Source organism: Eretmochelys imbricata, chromosome 2 (assembly GCF_965152235.1).
Source record: "Eretmochelys imbricata isolate rEreImb1 chromosome 2, rEreImb1.hap1, whole genome shotgun sequence".
NCBI classification, from domain to species: Eukaryota; Metazoa; Chordata; order Testudines; family Cheloniidae; genus Eretmochelys; species Eretmochelys imbricata.
Window position 1 is genome coordinate 43,945,950 of NC_135573.1, and position 24,106 is coordinate 43,970,055.

Below are 24,106 nucleotides of genomic sequence, written 5' to 3' on the forward strand. Positions count from 1 at the left end.
ACTCTGAACTCTAGGGTACAGATGTGGGGACCTGCATGAAAAACCCCCTAAACTTATTTTTACCAGCTTAGGTTAAAACTTCCCCAAGGTACAAACTATTTTACCTTTTGTCCCTGGACTTTATTGCTGCCACCATCAAACATCTAACAAATATAACAGGGAAAGAGCCCACTTCGAAACGTTTTTCCCCCCAAAATCCCTCCAAGCCCTACACCCCCTTTCCTGGGGAAGGCTTGATAAAAATCCTCACCAGTTTGCATAGGTGAACACAGACCCAAACCCTTGGATCTTAAGAACAATGAAAAAGCAATCAGGTTCTTAAAAGAAGAATTTTAATTAAAGAAAAAGTAAAAGAATCACCTCTGTAAAATCAGGATGGTAAATACCTTACAGGGTAATCAGATTCAAAACATAGAGAATCCCTTTATGCAAAACCTTCAGTTACAAAAAGACACAAAAACAGGAATATACATTCCATTCAGCACAACTTATTTTATCAGCCATTTAAACAAAACAGAATCTAACGCATATCTAACTAGATTGCTTATTAACCCTTTACAGGAGTTCTGACCTGCATTCCTGCTCTGGTCCTGGCAAAAGACAACACAGACAGAGAGAACCCTTTGTTCCCCCCCCCCCTCCAGCTTTGAAGGTATCTTGTCTCCTCATTGGTCATTTTGGTCAGGTGCCAGTGAGGTTGTCTTAGCTTCTTAACCCTTTACAAGTCAAAGGGTTTTTCCTCTGGCCAGGAGGGATTTAAAAGTGTTTACCCTTCCCTTTATATTTCTGACAGGTGATATGATATTAATTTTAATATTTTTTTAACAATTCTATTGAGCTATTTGTTTTATTTGGGTAACTTGCCTCTTCCCCACTTCCATGGAAAAACAGATGAACTATTCATTTTAACATTAATTCTTGGCAATGTGTGCTACTGTCCATGGTCTATATTTGTCACTGGCCTAAGCAGCCCATTGACTCAGTGGAGAGTTGTGCCTGTTGTCATATCTCTTTGCTGGGTGGCCAAAATATGAGTGTGAACATATAAACTGAAAAATGATAAAAAGAAATCTTACTGTATTCCTTTAAAAACTTCAACCGACTTAATTGGACTTGAATGCATATTATTTTCCTTTGGGAAGGAAGCTTGTCTAGAAAATAGAAGCAAACCAATGTCTCAAGTAATTTTTGAGTGGTTAATCACAGGCAGTTATTACACAGTTCCAAGCCTTATTAAAATAGAAAGCGAATTGCTATAGTACACAGGATCAATTTTGTTCTCATGTACCGGAGTGTAAATCCAGAGCAACTCAAGATTTATCCTGGGGTAAGTGAGACTTAAATTTGGCAGGGAGAGAGGAGAGCTACAGAGCAGACAGGAGGGCTGATTCTGCAATCATGCCACTTTTACATCAGTGTAACTTCACTGACTTTCAGTGTAAGTAGGAAATTTTGGCCCAGGATGTATATTCAGAGAGTAGAGAAGTACATGAAGGGAAGACGTACAGTGCCTGATTTTCCTCTCATTGCTGTGTCACCGGTGGGACCCTACTGAGTTCAGTGCAGTTATTTCTGTTTTACATTACAATTAGTGAGATCAGAAGCAGGCCACATAATTCCTTTGCAAAACTGGATAACTTTTAATTTAAAAAATCATACTATTTCAAACAAAATTCTGAGCAGATATTGTACACCATGTCTAAATCCATGGATTCTGGTGCCAAAAACACCAAAACCTCTCATAAGTCACAGGAGTCCCCTGTCAGAAATTCTTTAAAATCAGTTAAAGAGAAGCAGCTTCTAACCCCCTCCTTGATGCTGCAACTGCCACCATGAGGCCTTTAATGTTAAGGGAATGCGAGGGCCTCATTGAGTGGGAACTGTCAGGGAGATTTGGTCTTGTCGTGGAGGAGGTTTGATGTCAGTAGGAGCAGGATGGGAATGGATTGGGGAGATGAATGTATATATTATATGAAGTAAATAACAATTTCTGAATTACAGGGCTATAATTCCGCAGAGGCTGAGGACTACGCAAACCTGTCAAGCTTTGCTTTTTTGGTTTGATATTACTAGAGCTTCTTGATGGAATTGTATCCCCATAATTCACACTTGTCCATTATTTATTCTCTCTATCACATATATAGTCAATATACATGTAGCATGTGTATGCAGCCTTTTGGTATGTGATTTTATTCTTGTGTGTGTGTGTGCACATTCATGCATTGCACACAAATGCCTCGCAAATTATGGCTGCTACACATTTTGAAGTGTATTCCTATGGTATCTGAGAAGTGAGTAACAAATACAACCCCACACTGTTCTCAAAAACTAAATAGATGGAATTTAAAAAGAAAATGTCCAGAAACAAGAACAAATTACAAGAAATCTTTAAGTATATCAGAAACATGAGCGAATTGGTCAGTTTCTAGTCTAACAAAGGGTTAAGGGAGCAATTAAGGAGTATTAGTACTTTGTAGAAAGTTAAATAATTTATTTTCATTAGTCTTCTCCACAGAGGATGTTGGGGAGATACTTATACTGGACCTACTCTTATCAAATAATAAAGAGGAAATTATGTCAGAGATTGAGTTTCCAAAAGAGGAGATGCAGGAACAAATTGACAAATTAATGAGCAACAAGCTTCCAGGACTGCATGGCATAACAATCAAAAATTCTAAAGGCACATAAGAATGAAGAGGTTGAGCTGCTAACACAAAAACATATTCTATTGTTAAAATCAGCAAGTACATTGGGGGACTGAATGATAGCAAATATAATAACTATCTTTAAAAAAGATGCTAAGTGATGATCCTGGAAATTATAGACCAGTAAGCCTTACTTCATGTAATTTGGTTGAAATGCTAATTTAAAATGGATTTATAAACCACCCAGATGACATGATATGACAAGGACAAATGAACACTGCTTCTGTAAAGGAAAATCTTGTGTCTCTAAGCTACTAGAATTCTTTGCGCATGTCAGCAGAATAGTGGCTAAAGACAGACGGTATGACATAATTTATGTGGTCTTTCGAAAGACTGGCCTCTGATTTCAGTCACAGTTCTGGTGGAATAAAGTATTAGACATAAGTTAGGGTGGCTGGATGAAATAATTAAAATTTAAGTTTAAATTAGGTTATGATTTACTTTGAGTTAATAGGCCTGATTCTGATCTTATGCTGGTGTAATTCAGGAGTAACTTATATATGATTTGCTTATATAAACTCATGATTCGATTCTTCTGTATTTTAATCATTGCCTCCTCTAAGCAGTTTTTCAGTCTCTGATTCTCTCTTAGTTTTCTGTTTCCTCTATATTTTTTTAAATTTATATTGACTTTATTGCTCTATGTTCTCATCTCTTTTCCAACTAATTGATTTTGCTTTTTGCTTCTTGGATCAATTTCTTCTTGGGGTTTTCATTTTGGGTCTTCTGTGAGTTTCTTCTCTGAAAGCTAGTCTAGTGCGTGCACAGTACTAGTACAAGTGTTGCAGGGATGGAATTGCAACAGGAATGTCAGCTGGCAAGTGACAGAGGTTCTATGTAGACAGTTCCGCGGATTGGTCAAATGTGGTCCACTGATTGGATCATCAATTTCCTTGGTATGGTTCCTCACTGGGTGCGTAACAAGAACACTGCTCCATTGCCCCCCTGTTACTCTGCAGCAGAATACCGTGCTCTGGTCTGGCTCCATTTATCTCACATCGGGTTGGTTGACTCACAACTACACTCAACCATGCTCATCATAAATAGGACAAATTGGACCCACACCAGTCCTGTGGCTCCCCATGTTAAGCAACATCATTCCTCCACACATCCATCATGAGGGTGCTACAGCCAGGACACTTGAGAAGATCAGGGCAAACCCAAGACTACCACTCACACAGAACTCTTCAGCCACTGAAGAGTGTGTTTGTCATTAAGGTATCCATTGTGGGCCCTCTTGCCCTGCCCAGATTTCTCTATTACATCAGTGTGGCATGAAGAATGATCTGCAGCTGACATCTGAAACCAGTCTCTCATAACTGACCTGACCATGTGTGTACCTGGCTTTGATTTGCCATAATGCTCATGGACCCTTCTGAACCAATTATGAATGGGCAGGGTCAATGTACAGCCAACCTTCACACCTGGGGTCAACAGGAGGATCTTACATGTGACTGTGGCCAAAGATGGACAATATCGCACATCACTGATGACTGCCCTCTGACCAAATTTGAAGGTGATCTGAGGGTTATGTACTTTGCTGATGAGACTGCTGCAAATTGGCTTGGCAAGCTATGCATCCAGTAAGAAGAGGCCTCAAGATTTACGTCGGTGTGAGGGCAGAATCAGGATCACTTGTGTCCGTTTTCTGGAATTGTATAGCCAGAGATGTTTTTATTGTCTCTCAAACCTCAGCCCTACCTTGTTGGATCAGGGATCAGATTGTGTTACCCTTACTGATAATGAATAGCATCTTACTTCACAGGTAGTCCCTTTGGGTGAAATTCCTGGTCCCATTGAAATCAATGTGAGTTCTGCCATTGATTTCAGTGGGGCCAGGATTTCACCCATTGACTTCAATGTGGCTACTTATGGTGTAAGGTACTATTCAGTGTCAGTAAGGGTATCACGGATGGAGCCCTAAATTAGGACTCTTGTTGATTACTCATAATTAGGGATGAAATTTCAGATTTAGGGCCTCATTGTTTCCTCCTTTACACTCATGTAAATGAAGAGTTACTCTCCAGAAATCAATGGATCAACATTAGACAACTGGTGTAAGTGAAATGAGACCAAAGTCCATTGCTTTGAAATTTCCAGCTGATATACTAATTGAAGCACTGTTTACATATGGGGCCAAAGTCTGCATTCATCTGCATCCATCCAAACCCACTGATTTCAAGGGGCTGCACAAGCAGAAGAGAGAGTAGAATTTGTGCCATAATCTTTTGGGGACTGGATGTTTTAAAAAATTAGCTATGGAATACAGAGCTTTTTAACTTTGGATCACTGGTTCAAATCCAGCCAGATTCTTAGTGGTTGAAAATTGTCATCTGACAGCTGTCAGACAGTAGATGGTCCTACTCCACTCCGTAGTGAACAGGGGCTTTAGTCTGCTGGCAGTTGCAGCAGAGGTCTAAGACTGAATGGCAGATAGATTGATCTATCCTGTCAAATCTAGTAATCGTCCCTCAATGAGAGGGTTGAGGTACATTGGTAGAGCACTGTGCGGTAACTTGCACTATGACTGTCCTCATGGAGGATAAAGAGGACCAGTATTCAGGATTGTATATCTACCATCTCTTCTGAGCAGTATATTTCCTAAAACCAAAAACCAACAAACCAAAAAATGAAAGATGGGCAGGGAGTGGTGCTGCAACAGGGTGGAATTTCTATTCTATGAGGTAGGTTTTCTATTTCAATTGCCTGGTTTATGCTTGTGGGACATTGTTATCTAATGACATCATTAACAATGTTTTTATATATATAAAAATTGTTCCCAGAGAGTAGTTATCAGTGGTTCACAGTCATGCTGGAAGGGCATAATGAGTGGAGTCCCGCAGGTTTTGGGTCCGGTTCTGTTCAATATCTTCATCAATGATTTAGGTAATGGCATTAGAGAGTACACTTATAAAGTTTGCAGATGATACCAAGCTGGGAGGGGTTGCAAGTGCTTTGGAGGATAGGATTAAAATTCAAAATGATCTGGACAAACTGGAGAAATGGTCTGAAGTAAATAGGATGATATTCAATAAGGACAAATGCAAAGTACTCAACTTAGGAGGGAACAACTAGTTGCACACATACAAAATGGGAAATGACTACCAAGGAAGGAGTACTGCAGAAAGGGATCTGTGGGTCATAGTGGATCACAAGCTAAATATGAGTCAACAGTGTAACACTGTTGCAAAAAAAAGCAAACATCATTCTGGGATGTATGAGCAGGAGTATAGTAAGCAAGACATGAGAAGTAATTGGCCGAGGGATGTACTGGCCACCGCTTCGAGCAGCTCCCATTGGCCTGGAGCAGCGAACCGCAGCCACTGGGAGCCGTAATCAGCCGAACCTGCGGACGCGGCAGGTAAAGAAACCGGCCCAGCCCGCCAGGGGCTTTCCCTGCACAAGTGGTGGAACAAATTTGGGAACCATTGGTCTAGATAATACTTAGTCCTGCCATGAGTGCAGGGGACTGGACTAGATGACCTCTCGAGGTCCCTTCCAGTTCTATGATTCTATGATTGTTTATTACAATAATCAAGAAGCTGTGTAGTCTAGAGAAATGAGCAAAGCTTTGGGCGACAGGAAATACTGCATTCTAATCATACTTCTGCCTTGGGCAAGTCTTCAGACTTCTCTTCTTCAGTTTTCCCATCTGCAAAATGGGGATAATAATCCTCATGGCACTTCTTGAAGGTTAGGTGAACTTGCATTGACTAGTTCTTTTCAGTACAGCACATTGAATATTTGGGGCCATATTCTCCTTTTTGAGGTCCTCTGAGGGGCTCACAGTGGTATCAGTCAGCAGAGCATTTGAGGCCAGAGTCTCTAATATTTTCTGGCCCCTTTGCATTGGTGAGGTGGCATAAAAGGGCCAGAAAGCTGCTGGATCTCCCCAGCTGGAGATTCCCCGGTATGGAGATATCAACATTGCTGCACCCCCAAAAGTAGGAGGTGAGTGGATTGAGGGTCTTGGGGGATGGGCATCACTAGAGCTCTATTGTGCTCTGGTTACCCTTGACTGGCAAATAGCCCCTTAAGCGTAATAGCCAGCCACTGCAGATGAGAGTAGCCCTGAAGCTAATCTGATCTATCTTGGGGTTGGGGTAGAAACGGGCCCAGAATCAAGGGGTCATTCTCTTGCAACTTTCCTCCCTCAGCTGCACCAGGCAAATACTGGGCACAGATGAGAATATAAAGCACTATATACATGCTAATAATATTGTCTGCTCTTTTGGCTCTTAGCTGCTCTCTTGGAAGGAAGCCAAGCATCTTTGGATTTCCTTGCTGTAGATCCTCCTGAGAGACTATATAATAAGGCCAGATTCTGATCAGTTACCCTGGTGTAAATTGACAGTAACTCCACTGATTTACTTCAGTGTAACAGATGAAGATCTGGCCCCTAATCTGTATTGCTGAATCTGTATAAACTATATCTCAGTCCTTAGTCTTATTGCAGATGAAGAGCTGTGGGAAGCTTGAGCCTAAAGGTACCGTATACTGCCAAGTTCCATAGTATAGGCCCAAAATTCAACCTATCTTTAAACTGATAGTCTGTCAGGAAACCGTGACAAGAAATGGAGAGGGCAGGGACTCAAAACTGTTTTTGAGTGACTAAGGGCTTTCTACAAGGTGGGGTAATGTACTCCACAGGGATGTGATATCTAAATTTCACTAACATGTTGCTCGTACTTGGCCTACCCTGCTGGTGTGCTTTAATGTAGAGTACTGTTTGAAACAGTATGATGTTAAAGCACATGGAGGAACCTTTAGCAATAGCAGGGATTGGGTAATTGTGAGGGAGTTCTGAAAGACAGGCCTGTGGTATCTGAGGACGTACTGCTAGAGGCAGAAGGGAAATGATGGCAGGAGAATAGAAGTACGGTAGCAGGGAATTGATTGATGCTTTTTATAGATTGTGATCAAGCTTATATGAGTGTGATCTATTTGCCTTGTGCCAAAGGCTGGATATCTTTGCATGGGTAGATGCGCAGAGCAGGAAAAGAATCAGAAATTAGAGAGGCAGAAAAAAAAATAAGGGGGAGGAATAATGAAAGAGAGATGAATGAGGTTCAAGTATCTTGACTGGAAAGTGAAGCAAAAGAAATGTAATGCTGGCTTTGTGAAGGGTTTCAGACACATCCAAAACCTGAGAGTTTTGATTAAAGGGAGGGAGCGGGAAAGGGGTTCATCATGATGCCTTTTGTTGTTGTTGGGATATGATTGACCTTTCATTAGGTGGAGGGCAGGTGAACAGGATTATACTATAAATAATTAATAGGTCAGTTTTGAAACAGGAGGATAGTGGTACAGGGGTTTAAGCTGTCCACACACAGTGGGAATGTTTTAGTTGCCAAAAAGCTACATGTCAAAATACGGAAAAGAGGCAGAGGGAGAAGACAGAAAAAAGTGGAGAAGGAAAAGTCAAATGAATTTTGTGCCAGTGCTAGGATCATACTAATAAGATTCCCCCTGAAATTAGAAGCATATGTGTGGAATGGAAGCATGATATAATTGGAGTGACATAAACTTGGTTATTATTAAGACATCAGCTAGAAAATTAAATCACTTGAATAGAAGTGAGGAAAAGGATAGGCAACACAAAGTGAAGGGAGAGTGGCAATTCCACAGCAATATGCCTGAGCAGGATCCCTGTGGAGAATCATTTAAACTAAAAAAATAAAAACTATGGGCCAAATTCTGCTCTTAGATTAATTCAGCATTCCCCTCCATTTATGTTGTTGAAAGCTGAATTTGGTCGCATCTTTGAACCAGCATTTTTCTTCGTTACAATACCGCTACCAAAAAGTGATTCAGATCATGACTGACTTGTCCAAAGTGAAACAGAACTGTAACATTTCAGTGCACATACAGACAGATAATGGGACATCAGTATACAAAGAGACATTTTATATTTATTTATTTGCTAATAATAATTTAATAGTATATTAGGCTGGGATGTTCAAAGATTCTTAGTGGAGTAAGGTGCCCAACTGCCAGCAACTTTCACTTTATTCCTTTAGGTCTATTTGAAAATCCCAGCCTACCAATCTATCTCTGTTTCTCAAAAATGTATCTCTCTAACTTGTGCTCAATCTCCCTCATGCTTGCCCTGCATTTCCTGTCCCACCATTCTTTCTTTAAAGTTCTCTAAAAATGTGAATAGGTGCTTAGTGGCTAGAACATAGGTGCATGAGGAAAAAGGGCACTTAGAATGTTTAGGTGGGCTTACATGGTGCCTATCTACTCTTATAAAAAATGTCAAGAGTGCCTAAATGGTGTGCTTGCGAATCTATATGTATCGTTAGGTGCTTGAATACCTTGGTAAATCAGGACCCATGTCTTTAACTTTGCTGTGCTGGTTTATTGTTGTCTTACTCCTTCCTCTTTTTTTCCTTGTTCCAGGCATTAAATCTTCTCTAGGAATAAGTGGACCTTGGGGTTCCATGGTTTCTGGGGGAGGAAACTCTGCTTGTTCATTTCAAGTGCAACCTGGAGGGATGATTGTCATGACTGGAAAGTTAAAATCAAAGGTTATAATCTATTTAGGAAATAACGAGCGGGCAAAAGGGAAGCGGGAATGGCATTCTATGTCAAAAATGGCATAACCTATTTCCGAGTCATGGATAACTTGGAAGAAAATGATCTTGAAAGCTTATGGATCAATGTCCTAACAGATAAAGCACAGGATGGGGTATTAATTGGATCTGCTACAGACCATCAGTTCACACTAGGAAACAGGATGACAGCCTCCTATCTCACCTATCTGTAATGTATAGGAAAAAAAGCTGCATGATCCTGGAGGACTTCAATTTAAGTGATATCTGCAGGAAATATCATGCTGCCAATATTAAACATCCTAGGAATATCTAAATATTATAGATGACAATTTCCTAACTTAAAAAGTGTTGCATGCAACAGAGGGGAATTCTATATTAGACAACAGCTTGACAGATCAAGAGGAATTGATCCTAGAAATAAAAATTAATGGTAATTTATGTACAAGCAATCATGACTTGATCACATTTATCATGTGCAAGCAGAATAAAGTCCAGACCAGTGATTCATATACTTGAGGCTTTAAAAGGGCTAATTTTATAAAGTTGAAATCAGTTATGAGAGACATCAGCTAAGGGGAAGAATTTAATCAGAAAAACGTAAATGATAATTGGGAATTGTTCAAGAATACTTTACTGGATGCCCAAAAAGCCATATTCTCTCAACAGAGAAAGAAGGTTAAAAATGACCTAGTTTAGAGGGGAGGTAAAGGCAGCTATAAAAAATGGAAGAAAGGGGAAGCTGATAGTATTTAATATAAATCAAAATCTAGGAATTGAAGAAAACTGATAAGGGAAGTAAAGGGACACAAGAACAGTGCTATGCCCCACGGAGTTAAGGACAATAAGGAGTTTTTGAAAGTAGGTTAAGAACAAAAAGCATCCTAACAATGTTATTGGTTCATTACTAGATGAAAATGGTAGAATTATCAATAATAATGCACAAATGGCAGAAGCGTTCAATAAATATTTCTGTTCTGTTCTATATTTTGGGAAAAAAACAGATGAGGTAGTCATATCATATGATAACACTCTTTTCATTTCACTAGTGTCTCAGAAGGATGTTAATGAGTAGCTACTAAAGTTAGACATTTTAAAACCAGCAGGCTTGCAGAACTTATATGCAAGAGTTTTAAAGGCATTGGCTGAGGTGCTTGCTGGACCGTTAATGTTGATTTTTCAATTAGTGGTGGAACACTGGGGAAGTTTCAGAAGACTGGAAGAAAGCTAATGTTATGCAGATATTTAAAAAGTGTAAACAGGATGACCTGACAAAGATAATGCAGTGGCTGACATGGGACTCGATTTAATAAAAATTAAAGGAGGATAATAAAATTAATGCCAGTCAAGAGGGGTGTCAAGAAATAAGGCTTATAGCTGAGTCTGGGATCGGCTAGCTCCACTTCCCTAGTGAGCAACAGAGGACTCACAGCTAAATCACAGTTGGCTTGCCCCAGAATTACCTGATTGGCTGGAGGAACCAACAGATGTGCTCTTAAGCCTAGCAGCAGCATTAGGCTGATGACTGCTCAGTGCTTATGCCCTCAGCTGTGATTTCCTGTGTGCCTCCTTGTTCCTGTCCTTGCTCCAGCCCTGTTCCTGCCATGCTCTAGTCCACTCCAGTCCTGTTCAGGTCCTGATTCTTGGTTCATGACTCTGGCTTTGATCCTTGGCTCTGACTCCTAGGTCCTGACTTTGGCTCCAATCAGTAGGCCTGGCCACCTACTGCTCCAACCAACAGGTGTGACCGCCTATGCCTTGGACTGTGACAATGGGTTTATGGAAAATAGATCCTGTCAAACTGACTTGATATTTTTTTTGACGATTAGAAGTTTGGTTGAAAAAGAATACTGTTGATGTAATATACTTAGGCTTATGTGTGGCACTTGACTTGGTACCACATGACATTTTGATTAAAATGCTAGAGATATAAAATGAACATGGTACACATTAAATGGATTAAAAGCTGGCTAACTGATAGTTCTCAAAATGTAAATGGGGAATTGTCAGGGTTCCCTCCCCACTCTGAACTCTGGAGTACAGATGTGAGGGCCCACATGAAAGACCCCCGAAGCTTATATTCTACCAGCTTAGGTTAAAAACTTCCCCAATGCACAAATTCCTTTCCTTGTCCTTGGACAGTACTGCTGCCACCACCAAGTGATTTAAACAAAAATTCAGGGATGGGTCACTTGGAATCCCTATTCTCCCAACTATCCCCCCAAGCCTCTTCACCCCCTTTCCTGGGGAGGCTTGAGAATAATATACCAACCAATTGCCTTTAATGTAAGTACAGACCAGACCCTTTATCTTTAGGACACAAAAATTAACTAGGTTCTTAAAAGAAGAACTTTATTATAAAGAAAAAAGTAAAAGAATCACACCGGCAAAATCAGGATGGAAGGTAACTTTACAGGGTAACAAAAATATTTAAACACAGAGGACTCCCCTCTGGACTCAGCTTCACAATTACAAAAACATGAATAAAACTATCTCTTAGCATAGGGAAAATTCACAAGCTAAAACAAAAGATAACCTAATGCATTTCCTTGCCTCACTTGCAATTTTTGTAATTCTTAGATGGATTATTTCAGGTATATTTTCAGGAGATGTTGTCCCTGCTTGGCTTCTTTCTCCATCCGGAGAGGGAACAAACAAAGAGAGCACAAACAAAATCTCCCCATCCCAGATTTGAAATTATCTTCTTTCCTTATTGGTCCTTTTGGTCAGGTGCCAACCAGGTTATTTAAGCTTCTTAACCCCTTACAGGAAAAGATTCAGTACAGCTGCCCAGGAGGGATTTTATGCTACCCTTATCTGTATGTTTATGACAGGAATCATCATTGAACGGGATCAATTCCTGGTCCTACTATATTTAACATTTTTATTAATGACCTGGAAGAAGATATAAAATCATCTATGATAAAGTTTGCAAGTGACACAAAAATTGGGGGAATAGTAAATAATGAATGTGATCTGGACTGATAAAGAGCAATCTGGGCTCAAGCAAACAATATGAATTTTTCATATGGCTTACTTTAAATGTATACATCTAGGAACAAAGAACATAGACCTTACTTACAGGTTGGGGGACTCTGTCCTAGGAAGCAGAGATTCAGGAAAAAGATTTGGGGGTCGTGGTGGATAATCAGCTGAATATGATCTCCCAGTGTGATGCTGTTGCCAAAAGGGCTAATGTGATCCTTGGATGCATAAACAGGGGATCTCAAGTGCGAGAGAAAAGATTACTTTACCTCTATATTTGGCACTGGTTCAACTGCTATTTGAATACTGTGTCAAGCTCTGGTGTCCTCTATTCAACAAGGATGTTGATAAATTAAAGATGGTTGAGAGAAGAATCATGAGAATGATTAAAGAATTAGTAAACATTCCGTATAGTTGTAGACTCAAGGAACTCTATCTTCACTTTGTTAAGCTAACTAGATTGAGGGGTAATTTGATTAATCTATAAATACCTACACCAAATACTACTTTGGTGCAGGGAGTTAAAAGTAGGGGTCACAGTGTCTGCTAAAAATAAAGTAACAGAATAAGCAGGAAGCTCAGGAAGAAGTATTTCACATAATGCACAATAAACCTGTAGACTAGGCTAATGTGGAAGGCAACTGAAACAAAGAATATAAGTGAGGTCAAAAGATGCGTACTATTGTTTGTGAGGAGAAAACTACATTAAGGTCAACTAAGGGCAGGAGGACAGAGAGAGAAAAGGCCAGACATGTTGGTCCAGATGCCCCCCTCCCTTTTATTTCTAAACTTTCATAGTTTTATGGGGTACAAACAAACAAACAACTATCTGAGCTTTCTCAGCATCTATTAACTAAATACAGATCTCGTCCCAGTGCTATACAGACATCATCAGTGATTATGCTGGCACGTAAAAGGGGAAGTAAACCACAAGATCCATGTTAATTTAATCTCTCTTAAAAACAAAAGGAGAAAAAACTGTGTTTGCCAAATGGAAAAGGATAAAACCAGTGATTTTCAAACTTTTTAGAATGTCTTGCGACAAGAGAATGAAAAAACAGTCACTTGTTAATATTGGGCCAGATTTTGCTCTCAGTTATGCTGGCATAAATCCAGGGTAACTCTATGGACTTTAGTGGAGTTACTGTGGATTTTTACCAAGCAGTGATTAGTGCTTTCCTCCGTCCAGTGGAGGGATATTCTGTCTTTACACACCTAACTACTGTGAAATTTATGAAAGCCTTGATCAGGACCTTCCCACCGGTCATTAAACCTACACCTCAATGGGACCTTAACCTTGTGCAATCAACACTCACAGGTCCACCATTCGAACCTATGGCAACATGTGTGGAATACACATAGGGACCAGCACTTGAAGAAGAAATGGAGATTACTTATTGTAACTGAAGGTTCTTCGAGATGTGTGGTCCCCTATCTGTATTCCACTACCAGCCCTCCTTCCCCCATGCTTTGGATCCTGTTGGATTGTGGTAAGTGGAGGAACTGAAGAGGCATCAACCCACACTTCCTCGGTTGAGAGCACAAGGGAAGCTATTGTGCATATGTGGTCCAACGGACACTGCTTTGAAGAATTTCCAGACTCGGGCATGTGGCGCCCAGGCATACCCATAGTGGAATACAGATGGGGCCCACACATCTCAAAGAACCTCCAGTTACAGTAAGTAACCTCCATTTCTTTTTTGAATCCTGTTATACTTTTTGCCATCACAACATACAATGGCAATGAGTTCTACAGGTTAGCTGTGTGCTGTATGAAAAATTAATTCTTCTAGTTTGCATTAAACCTGCTCCCTGTTAACTTCATTGGGTAACTTCTGGTTTTTATATTGTGGGAAAGGGTAAATAACACTTTTTCCCCAAACCATTCATGATTTTATGGACATCAATCACATCCCCTCTTAATTGTCTCTTTTCTAAGTTAAACAGCACTAAATTTTTTGTCTCTGTTCATATGGAAGACTGGATCACCCTTATCAAAAGGCTTGTTGAAACCCTCAAAGAATTCTAATAGATTGGTGAGGCATGACTTCCCTTTACAAAAGCTGTGTTGACTCTTCCCCAATAAAACGTGTTTATCTATGTGTCTGATAATTCGGCTTTTAACTATAGTTTCTACCAATTTTCCTGGAACTGAGGTTAGGCTTACTGGCCTGTAATTGCCAGGGTTGCCTCTGGAGTCCTTTTTAAAAATCAGTGTTACATTAGCTGCCTTCCAATCCTCTGGTACAGAGGCTTGTTTCAGCAATAGGTTACATACTACAGTGAGTAGTTCTTCAATTTCATATTTGAGTTCCTTCAGAACTTTGGGTGAATACCATCTGGTTCTGGTGATTTATTACTATTTAATTGATCAGTGGGTTCTAAAACCTCCTTTATTGACACATCAGTGTGACACAGTACTTCAGATTTGTCACGCATATCAGAGCTATCGTTTTTGGGCATCTCCCCCACATTCTCTTCAGTGATGCAAAGAATTCATTTATCTTCTCTGCAATAACCTTTAACACCTTGGGCATCTAGTGGCTCCACTGACTGTTTGTTTGGCAGGCTTCCTGCTTTTGATGTACATAAAAAAATTCTTACTGCTAGTTTTTGAATTTTTCTTTCTTTCTTTCTTTCTTTCTTTCTTTCTTTCTTTCTTTCTTTCTTTCTTTCTTTCTTTCTTTCTTTCTTTCTTTCTATTTTTACACTTCATCTGCCAGAGTTTGTGCTCCTTCCTATTATTGTCACTAGAATATGACTTCCAGATTTTAAAGATGTCTTTTTGTCTCCAATGGACGGTATCATTCCTGCCATGGTAGCATTCTTTGGTGCTCTTATTGTCTATTCTGATTTGGGATATGCATTTAATCTGAACCTCTAACAGGTTGTTTTTAAATAGTCCCCATTTGCTTGCAGGTATTTAACCCTTGTCACAGCTGTCTTTAATTTCCATCTAATAAGCATCCTAATTTTTGTGTTGTTTAACTTTAAACTTTTTAAAGTTAAATGTTACTGTGGTGGGTTTTTTTATTATTATCTCCCCCCTGGAAGGATGTTAAATTTAATTACATTATGGTCATTATTATTGAGTGGTTCAGCTATAGTTACCTCTTGGATGAGATCATGTGCTCCATTTAGGACTAAAGGAAGAATTGCCTCTCCCCTTGTGGGTTCCAGGATTAGCTGCTCCAAGAAACAGTCAATTATGGTATCTAGAAATTTTGTCTCTGCATCACGGCCTGAGGTGACATTTACCCAGTCAAGATGAGGATAGTTGAAATCACCCATTATTATTGCACTTTCTGCTTTTGTAGCCTCTCTAACCTCCCTTAGCTTTTCACAGTCACTGTTACCATCCTGGTCAGGTGGTTGATAGTATATTCCTATTTCTATACTCTTTTTATTCATGCATGGAATTTCTATCCATAGAGATTCTATGGTACAGTTTTTTACCTTATTTAACTCCAAGCTTTCTTTAACATGTATTGTCACACTCCACCAGCGCAACCTACTCTTTCATTCCTATATATTTAATCTCAAGGTATCACCATGTCCCATTGATTATCCTCATTCCCCCACATTTCTGTGAGGTCAAATATATCAGTATCCTCATTTAAAGCCAGACAGTCTAGTTCACCCAACTGAGTATTTAGGCTTGTAGCATTTGTATATAAGCACTTGTACATGTTATCAATATTAAGTTGCTTGACTGCATGGGCTATATTTAAATGGGACTCTATTTCATTTGGCTGTTCCTCACTTGCTCCTGCTTTTACTTTACTAACTCCTTTCATATCTCTTTACTAGGATATAGACTTCCCCCTCTAATAAATTCATCACTAAGGGATGTCTTTGCCCAAACAGTGTGCTCCTCCATACCAGTCAGCTTTCCCCTAACCCCTAGTTTAAAATCTCAGTTATGACCTTTTTAATTTTACATGCCAGCAATTTGTTTCCATTTTGGTGTAAGTGGAGCCCATCTCTCCTGTATAAGCCACCCCTTCCCCAAAAGGTTCTCCAGTTTCTAATAAATTTAAATCCCTCCTCCCTATACCATCATCTCATCCGTGCATTGAGACCTTGCAGTTCTGCCTATCTTCCTGGTCCTGTGTGCGGAAATAGAAACATTTCAGACACTGTTACCATGGAGGTCCTGGACTTTAATCTCTTACCTCGTAGCCTAAATTTGGCCTCTGGGACCTCTCTCCTACCTTTCCCTATGTAACTGGTATCTACATGTACACAAACACTGGCTCCTCTCCAGTACTGCCTATAAGGTTATCTAGATGTCTTGAAAGGTCTGCAACATTTGCACCTGGAAGGCAATTCAATCTGTGGTTCTCAGATCATTGCAAACCCAATGATCTATGTTTCTAATAACTGAATCTGCCACTACTATTGCCTGTATCTTTCTAATAACTGGGGTCCCCACCCCTGGAGGGATATCTTGAGTGTGAAAGGACACCATGACATCATTTGGAAGGTAGATCCCAGCTATGGGGTCACTTCTCTTTAATCCAGCTTGATGGTCTCCTGCCCCAAGACTTTCATCTTCCTTAACAGCACAGGGGCTGTTGGACAGGTGGTGGGACCACTCTACTGTTTTCCTGAAAGTCTTCTTTGTGTACCTTGGGTCCTCCATTTTAGCCACTCTAGCCTCAAGAGCCCATACTCTGTCTCTGAGTGCTGTGAGTTGCTTGCACCATGCATACGCTTACACTGTGTGCCCATGAGGGAGGTAATCATGCATATTGTACTCTATACAATAAATGGGGTAGCCTCCACCCTGTTGCTGGTTTTCTGCCTCCTCTTTTGTCCTTGGTTTTTTTTAATGTAACCTAAGTTTAGGGAATATTTGTTAGGCATATTGGGTGTTCTTTATTCTGTTTGTTAGTTTTCCTGGGGACTTGGTGCCTTTCTAATTGTAATAATCCTTCAGACTCCTCCCACTGCCGCTGAACTTTCACTGCATCCAAGCTCTCCTCACCTTGGTGGCTAATTTTGTCATGGGCTCTCTCTGCTATAACTGTGGCTAGGCCATCCCCATCCCCCACCTCATGTTGGTTACGTGGGTACCAGCCTCTCCAGGCTATCCCTTTGATCAAGGAGCATCACTAATGCTAATCACTATGTTTGGTAATAAACTCATCTCCAGGAGGGGTATTGTTTAAGCAAAGGAGCCTGATGTGGAGTCGCTGAGGTATCTGAAAGGGGCAACTGAGGCAGGTGTGCCTGTCATGCTGTGGCTTGCTGCAGGAGGGAGCCTGCTGACCCTGTCATTTGTATCTAGAACTGAAGTCAAGGGGAATTTTGAGTGTGATAGGACTGCAGGTTTGGGTATAGACTGTAATATTGGTGTCTCAGATTTAGATTTGTCTTTTGACTGAGTTGCTTATCAGTATTTGAGGATAGTTTACTATTGTAGAGTACTCTAAAATAGTTCTAATGGTAGTTTTTAAAAACAAGAGACGTACTTCTCCAGTTGATGGCAAATTCTTCTATAATATTTTCTCTTTAATTATTTTGCTCTGTTAAACTGAGATGTGATTGGCACTTCAAAGTGATAAGATTATTTTAAGAACCTATTTAAAGAAAAATGGTGGTGTAAACATAACAGAAAAAAACAACACTTTTTTTTTTCTTGCAATGCCGCAGTTTTTGAGTCCAGACCCTTATTACAGTGTGTAAATTTCTGATGAAGACTTCTCTGGAATACAGCATTGAATCTTGATTATGCTGCACTTGAGAGGTCAATTCTTTCAGTTATGTGCATATTCCTCCATAAATGTACAAAGTCTTTCAAGTTAAGTGTGTTTAAGGGGCTTTTTTATGGGAAACTAATGCTTTCTGTCATATGTATAGCCCAGGGATTGTGGAGTTGGCCAATGATGCCCTGGGCATAGAGCAGCAGAAACATTTACAGTGACTGTAAGTGGAAGAGAAGGACCAGGGATTGCCCCAGCATAAAAACTTGCTGAGTAGGGGAAAAAAAAAAAGGATGAGATTGGAGGCTGGGCTATGCCCTTCTTCTGCTTTCTGAAAGGGCAAGGTGCTTTAGCGTAGCTGTATGGCTGGGACTACAATCTGAGGCATGCTAGGAGCATTTCCATGTTCTTCTCAGGAAGTGTCCTTTGCCCACCCCCGTCTACCCGACAAGAAGTTCAGGCCCATAAGCTGTAGTAGGCAGGAATCAGACCAGGGAGAGATGGGGCCGCTAGAGGCACAGATTGTAGTCCTGCTCTCTTTTTCTGCAGGGATACTTGAACAAAATAAACACTTTCTTGAATATATCTCTGAGTGGGCCTATTTTGGGGGTGGGGTAGGGATAAATAGATGCATGTTGACACAGAAGGAAACATTCTTGCATGCAAACAAACATGCTGGAGAACCTCAGATTTGGTTACAAAATCATATGGAAAAGCCCAGAAATAACAAATTGCAGTACTTAACCTATTGGTCGTGTCATCTGTTTACATGATAGGAATAGGAAAGAGGGATTGCATATGTACTTTAAGATTGGTATGTGTGAAATTCCTGGATGGTTCAAAGAATAGGATAATGAAATATGGAGCCATTTTCCCATTACTCACCAAACTGAATCTGGATCCATTTGATAGTACTAGACATGACAATTTGTCAATGGTTTGGTGGCCTGTATGAAATGAGTTAGTAGTGTAAAGTCCAATTCCTAGTATACAACTGGCAACTGCCACAAAAACTACCGGTATAATGGACATACATTGACACCCTTGTTGGCAACCTCAGAAGAAAGACTAATGACTGGGTGTGAAGGCTGAACACTCTTCTCCTCTTTAGGTCAGTGTTTGGGCACTTTTCCACACAGAGTGTTGAAAGGCTTGGTGTAAAGAGCAGAGTTCTAACTTAGGGAACAGTTAGAAATTGTTGTGAGGAAGTCCTAGTGAGTTCCCACCGGTTCTCTTCATTCACTGCTTCTGCATCCATAAAAAGTGTCATTCGAAAAATGGGCTAGAAACCCTGCCACTGCCATTGCTCTTTTAGACAAGGAAAAGTGATTACATGGTGCATATTAAAACAATGATTATTTGGTGTTTGTCTTGCGTGATTTATGTGCACATGCCTCCCATTGAAGAGAGTGGAAGTTTTTGATGCATGCAGGCCATGGGAAGGGGGACTAATACAATTAGAAAAAAGAAAATAAGCCTGAAAGAGGCTTTAGGCATTTTTCTGGCTTTTTAATGAGGAAATGGAATTGTGAAATAGAACCACAGTATGTGAAATACTTTGACAGTTTAAAAACTGTTATCCACATCTAGTAAGACTGCAAATCTTTATTGCTAATAGCAGAACCATTTCCAGAACAACAGTTCTCCAAGATGCAGTGATACTTGTGGATGACTTTGCTATTTGTAGCTACATTCTTCTTCTTCTTGTTGTTTTTTTTTTGTTCCTCATCACTCCCCATTTATTGTGGTATTTGTTACTTATCATAAAAACAAGGGAGGAGCTATCGTATATCTCACCACATCTTGTCTGATCCTCCTGGGGATCAGCGGAACTGGCAGCTTCTTAATCCTTCCGTGTGTGTATACTTCAGCAGATAGCAACTTTCACCCAGCGTCAATGGGCAGACGAGGGGCAGTTTGCTTTATGGAATAAAAAGGGTTTAACAAATGAAGGTGTGCAAATTATTACTCTTTCCATGGGTTGTATGTAATGTTCAATACAAATAGTTATGACACGGCACCCTGTGAAAGTAGCACATTTCAAACATATCACATGAATGTATGTATACTTGTTTAAAGTTTTCAATGGAAATGTAACTTTTCCATCACACTGACCTATTTTTCCTAAGCCATGATGCACTTTTTCTAAGCAACTTGGCTGGAAAAATAAATGTCTACTTTTGATCCTTATTCTTAAAACAAACAAAACAAAAACATTACTGTAGAGGGGAAAGACTATGGTGGTTATTTTTCTTCTGTTTTTTTATTTTTCACTCGTTGTAACGAAGATACAAGAAAAGGTAACCTTAGCTTTTCATTTTAGCAGACACCTTCGAATGTATGAAATTTTCAAACATTGGGCCTCATCTTCAATTCCTTGAAGATGCAAAATTCACATTAAAGACAGTTGGATATTTTGGTGTGCAAGATTTGGAAGATCAAGCCCACTGTTTAGGGTGAACAAGGGGCCAAATTCAGATCTGGAATCAATTGCTATTTGCCTTTCTCATCTGGATAGTTTTACCAAAGAAGGCAGCTACTTGCTTGAGTCAAAAAAGCAAGATTTTCCCTCTGGCATACCCATATGAAACTCCACTAATAGCAGTAGAGTTGCATCCACTGCATTAGAGCTGAATTTGACCCAAAATGAATATACAATTTCTGATTTATTCGTTTGTCATATCTCTCTTTACTATTTTAATTAGAAATAGCTTAGCCTAGATGTCCCTCCTTTTCCTTTTATGTTTATAAAAGATTATCAGAAGTGTGATCGCAGCAGTTTGTTTTCTTGATGCTAAATTGTGTCAATTTTTTTAAATTGAAGCTCATTCGTGAAAAGGACATGATGCCTAATTAGACACCTCTGCCTGGATAAACAAAAGGGATATTGCATGTGAGTGAAATTTCAGTGGAATGCTCTGCAAGAACAAATTCTAAATTATATGTATACTTATTTTTGGCTATCAGTACAACAAGAATATTTGGTTCCTCTGAAATATGTATAAACATTTGACCTATTTATGACCTCAGGTGCACTTGGTTCACCTCCAACGACCAAATGAACCGATAACTGTAGCTAGTCAATAATCCAGGATTTAACTGGCCCAGGAGACATTAACATTAGTGTCCTATTGGTGATGTCTAAATTAGATGGCAGTCAGGTATGTGTACACTCAAGCAGCCATTAGAGTGGGCAGATGTGCTAAACTAATGACTTACGGTGAGGATTGCTGCAAGGGGAGTTCCTGGAGAAAAATGAGACTTTGGGTAATACAAAAGGGTGCTTTTCTACAAGCTAAGTTTAATTGTAACAACGATGTATTTTTTACAAAGATTCATTTGCAGAAAAAAATAAGTAAATTATTAATTTAATTAACATAAAATATCTAATGTGGGTATATAAAGCCTATATTGTAATACCATTAAATGTGAACAGTTTTTCTAATTATGTAAATACAGTGGACTTAAACCATAAGTGCAATGTGGAGTCATAATGTACAGTGGGGCCCTATTCACAGTACAACTAAAGCTTTACACATGGTAGCAAAAATGTCCATGATCTCACTACACTGTAGAGAACTAACCAACATTACTCCCACATCACAAAGAAAACTAAGTGCACAAGTGACCTACGTAGCAGCATCTATGCAAATATCAGACAGATGCAGAGATTTATATACACTTTACACACCCCTGAGGAAATACCCATTTCATATCATTGACAGAGCAGATGTATTTTTCTGTGTGAACAGAATATAATCTGAACAAAGTGTTCAATATATTCAAAACAAGCAAATACACACACCATCCCTTAACTTTACTGGTAAACTGGAATGGATCGCAATGTCATATCAGAGCTAATTAGAAGCTTTATTGTATGCTATGACGATATATTTGCATGGATGTATTAGCAGACTCTTATGTCCTTCCAATTGTACTGAAAATCCTTACCCAGATCAAAATAAATCTTATGTTGTGATTATAATTGGCAGTGATAAAAAACTCCCAACACGAGAATATGATTCCTTGAAAATTTTGATGTAGATTTCCAGTAATTTTTGCCCCTGAACCTTTTAACTTTACTGATATGGAAGAAGAAAAATCAAAATGGCTTTGCGGAAAAAATCCATCCTTAATAGAGCCTGTTAGAGGTCAACCCGGTTGACTATTATACTTCTGTATCTGTGCATTTTGTAATCGGAAAGGGATTATTATGCTTCAGAATTTGAACTTGTGGACTTTTAACTTGTGGACTTTTTTCGTGTCATATCATAAAAATACAGAAAACATGGTACAGTTAAAGTCTGTTGTAATCATAAACAACATAAAATTAGATGTATATTTATAATGTCAAGGCATTTCAATGGATCCTGTGGCACAAGCATGGACAATTATATACAGATCCATGAATAAAACATTTTCTGTGGAAAAACAGAATAGAGACATAAGTAAAAAGAACAGAACATGTGCAGTAATGAATCAACAAAGAAATTAATCCTTTAATCTTTCCAGATTTTGGATCATAGCATTTCAAGTGAAGCAGAATTACTCATAGCAATGTCCAGAGCAATGCATAATTTACAGCCTATGTACTGCAGAGATTTTTATCCTCAGTTTTGTATGAGCCCTGCAGATGGATAAATTATTGTTAGTCTTTCTAAGCCTTTGATACTTCACTGACGAGATCCAAAAGGGGGGGGGGCATTAGTGTCCATAGATTTAAACACAGGATTAGCAAGATGTTACTGCTGAATTCAGGACAAAGGAAGCCAACATCACAAAGCAAACAAATCAATCATGATGTTTCTGGGTATCAGCTGGCAATAATGTTGCAAGGAACACCCTCATTCTGAGGAACCTGTAGCTCATGTAGTGACACAGATATTTGTCAGTATAATGAAAGCCTAGGAGAATGGAAGATATTATTTGGCAATACATTCAGGTAGCTGAGTTATCGAGGGGTTAAAAATAATACAATTATTTCAACATGCCAGATGATATGGCAGCCAATTTTGAGATGTGAATTTTTAATGATAAAAATTCATACAGTATAATGAAAGCCTAGGAGAATGGAAGATATTATTTGGCAATACATTCAGGTAGCTGAGTTATCGAGGGGTTAAAAATAATACAATTATTTCAACATGCCAGATGATATGGCAGCCAATTTTGAGATGTGAATTTTTAATGATAAATGAGTTTCTTGGATTTTCAGCTTACTGAGTTGCTGGTCAGACAAACAGTTTCTTACTGAATGCTGGTCAGAAAGTTTTGGCACACTTTACATGAAAACCCAACATCTGTCAGAGACACAGTACTAAAAAGCTCATTTACATTGGCTAAGAAAAATGAAGAGCTCTGGTTCTAGAACAGATTCTTATTAATATAACGTTACAACCAATGAAATGATACAAGAAATGCCTACAATACAAAATGTCTCTCAAGATTATTTCTCAGAACACCTCAGGCCTTTCTCAAAGCCCAGAGCTTTCTGTTTGCAAAATTTAAACTGATGCCTTATCCTGACCAGCTGAAAATGCAGTAATTATGAGCCAGATTCTCAACGGTACATACATCAGCCTAACTGCATTGCTGTCAATAGATCTGTACCTAGTTACACAGCTGTGAGTCTGTCCCTAAATGTCTGTATTAGGTCAGATTTAGAGGATTCTGTTTAAGTTTCTCCAATTTTTTTCAAGGATTGAGGACTTGTAGAACTGTAATGAAAATTTACCATCCTAGGCACAAAAGCTACTCACTCACGCTTTACCATAATAATTGACGATAAGGAAAAAAAAAGATTGATCAGAAGTGGTTGAAAGTCAAAATTTTCCCCTTCCTTGGGAACTTCCAACATTTTGGAAAAAAATGCATTCCATTTCAGAATGAAAAGTAGAAATTTTGCAATTGCATGTGGCAGGGAAATTATGAAAAATTAATTTCAAAATAATTGAAATGTTTTGTTTTGAAAATATCTAAATGAATCTGTGCCTGGGAGCCCAAGCCCTGAGGCTCCGGCTCAGCAGTGGTTCCCAGGGCTCCCTGCTGTGGAGCTGGAAACCTAAACCCCAAGAGCCTTGGCTAGAGTGGGGCTCCCAGAGATGCTAGTCTCCTGGCTTCACAGCAGGGAGTCTGGAAGGCTCGGAACTTCTGG

At 39.4% G+C, this 24,106-nt stretch overlaps 1 protein-coding gene across 4 annotated transcripts in view; it reads left to right on the forward strand.

Moving 5' to 3' along the window:
* RBM12B (RNA binding motif protein 12B) overlaps nucleotides 1-24,106 on the forward strand; it is a 107,109-nt gene that overhangs the window by 77,899 nt on the left and 5,104 nt on the right. The gene's annotated exons all lie outside the window — the stretch shown is intronic.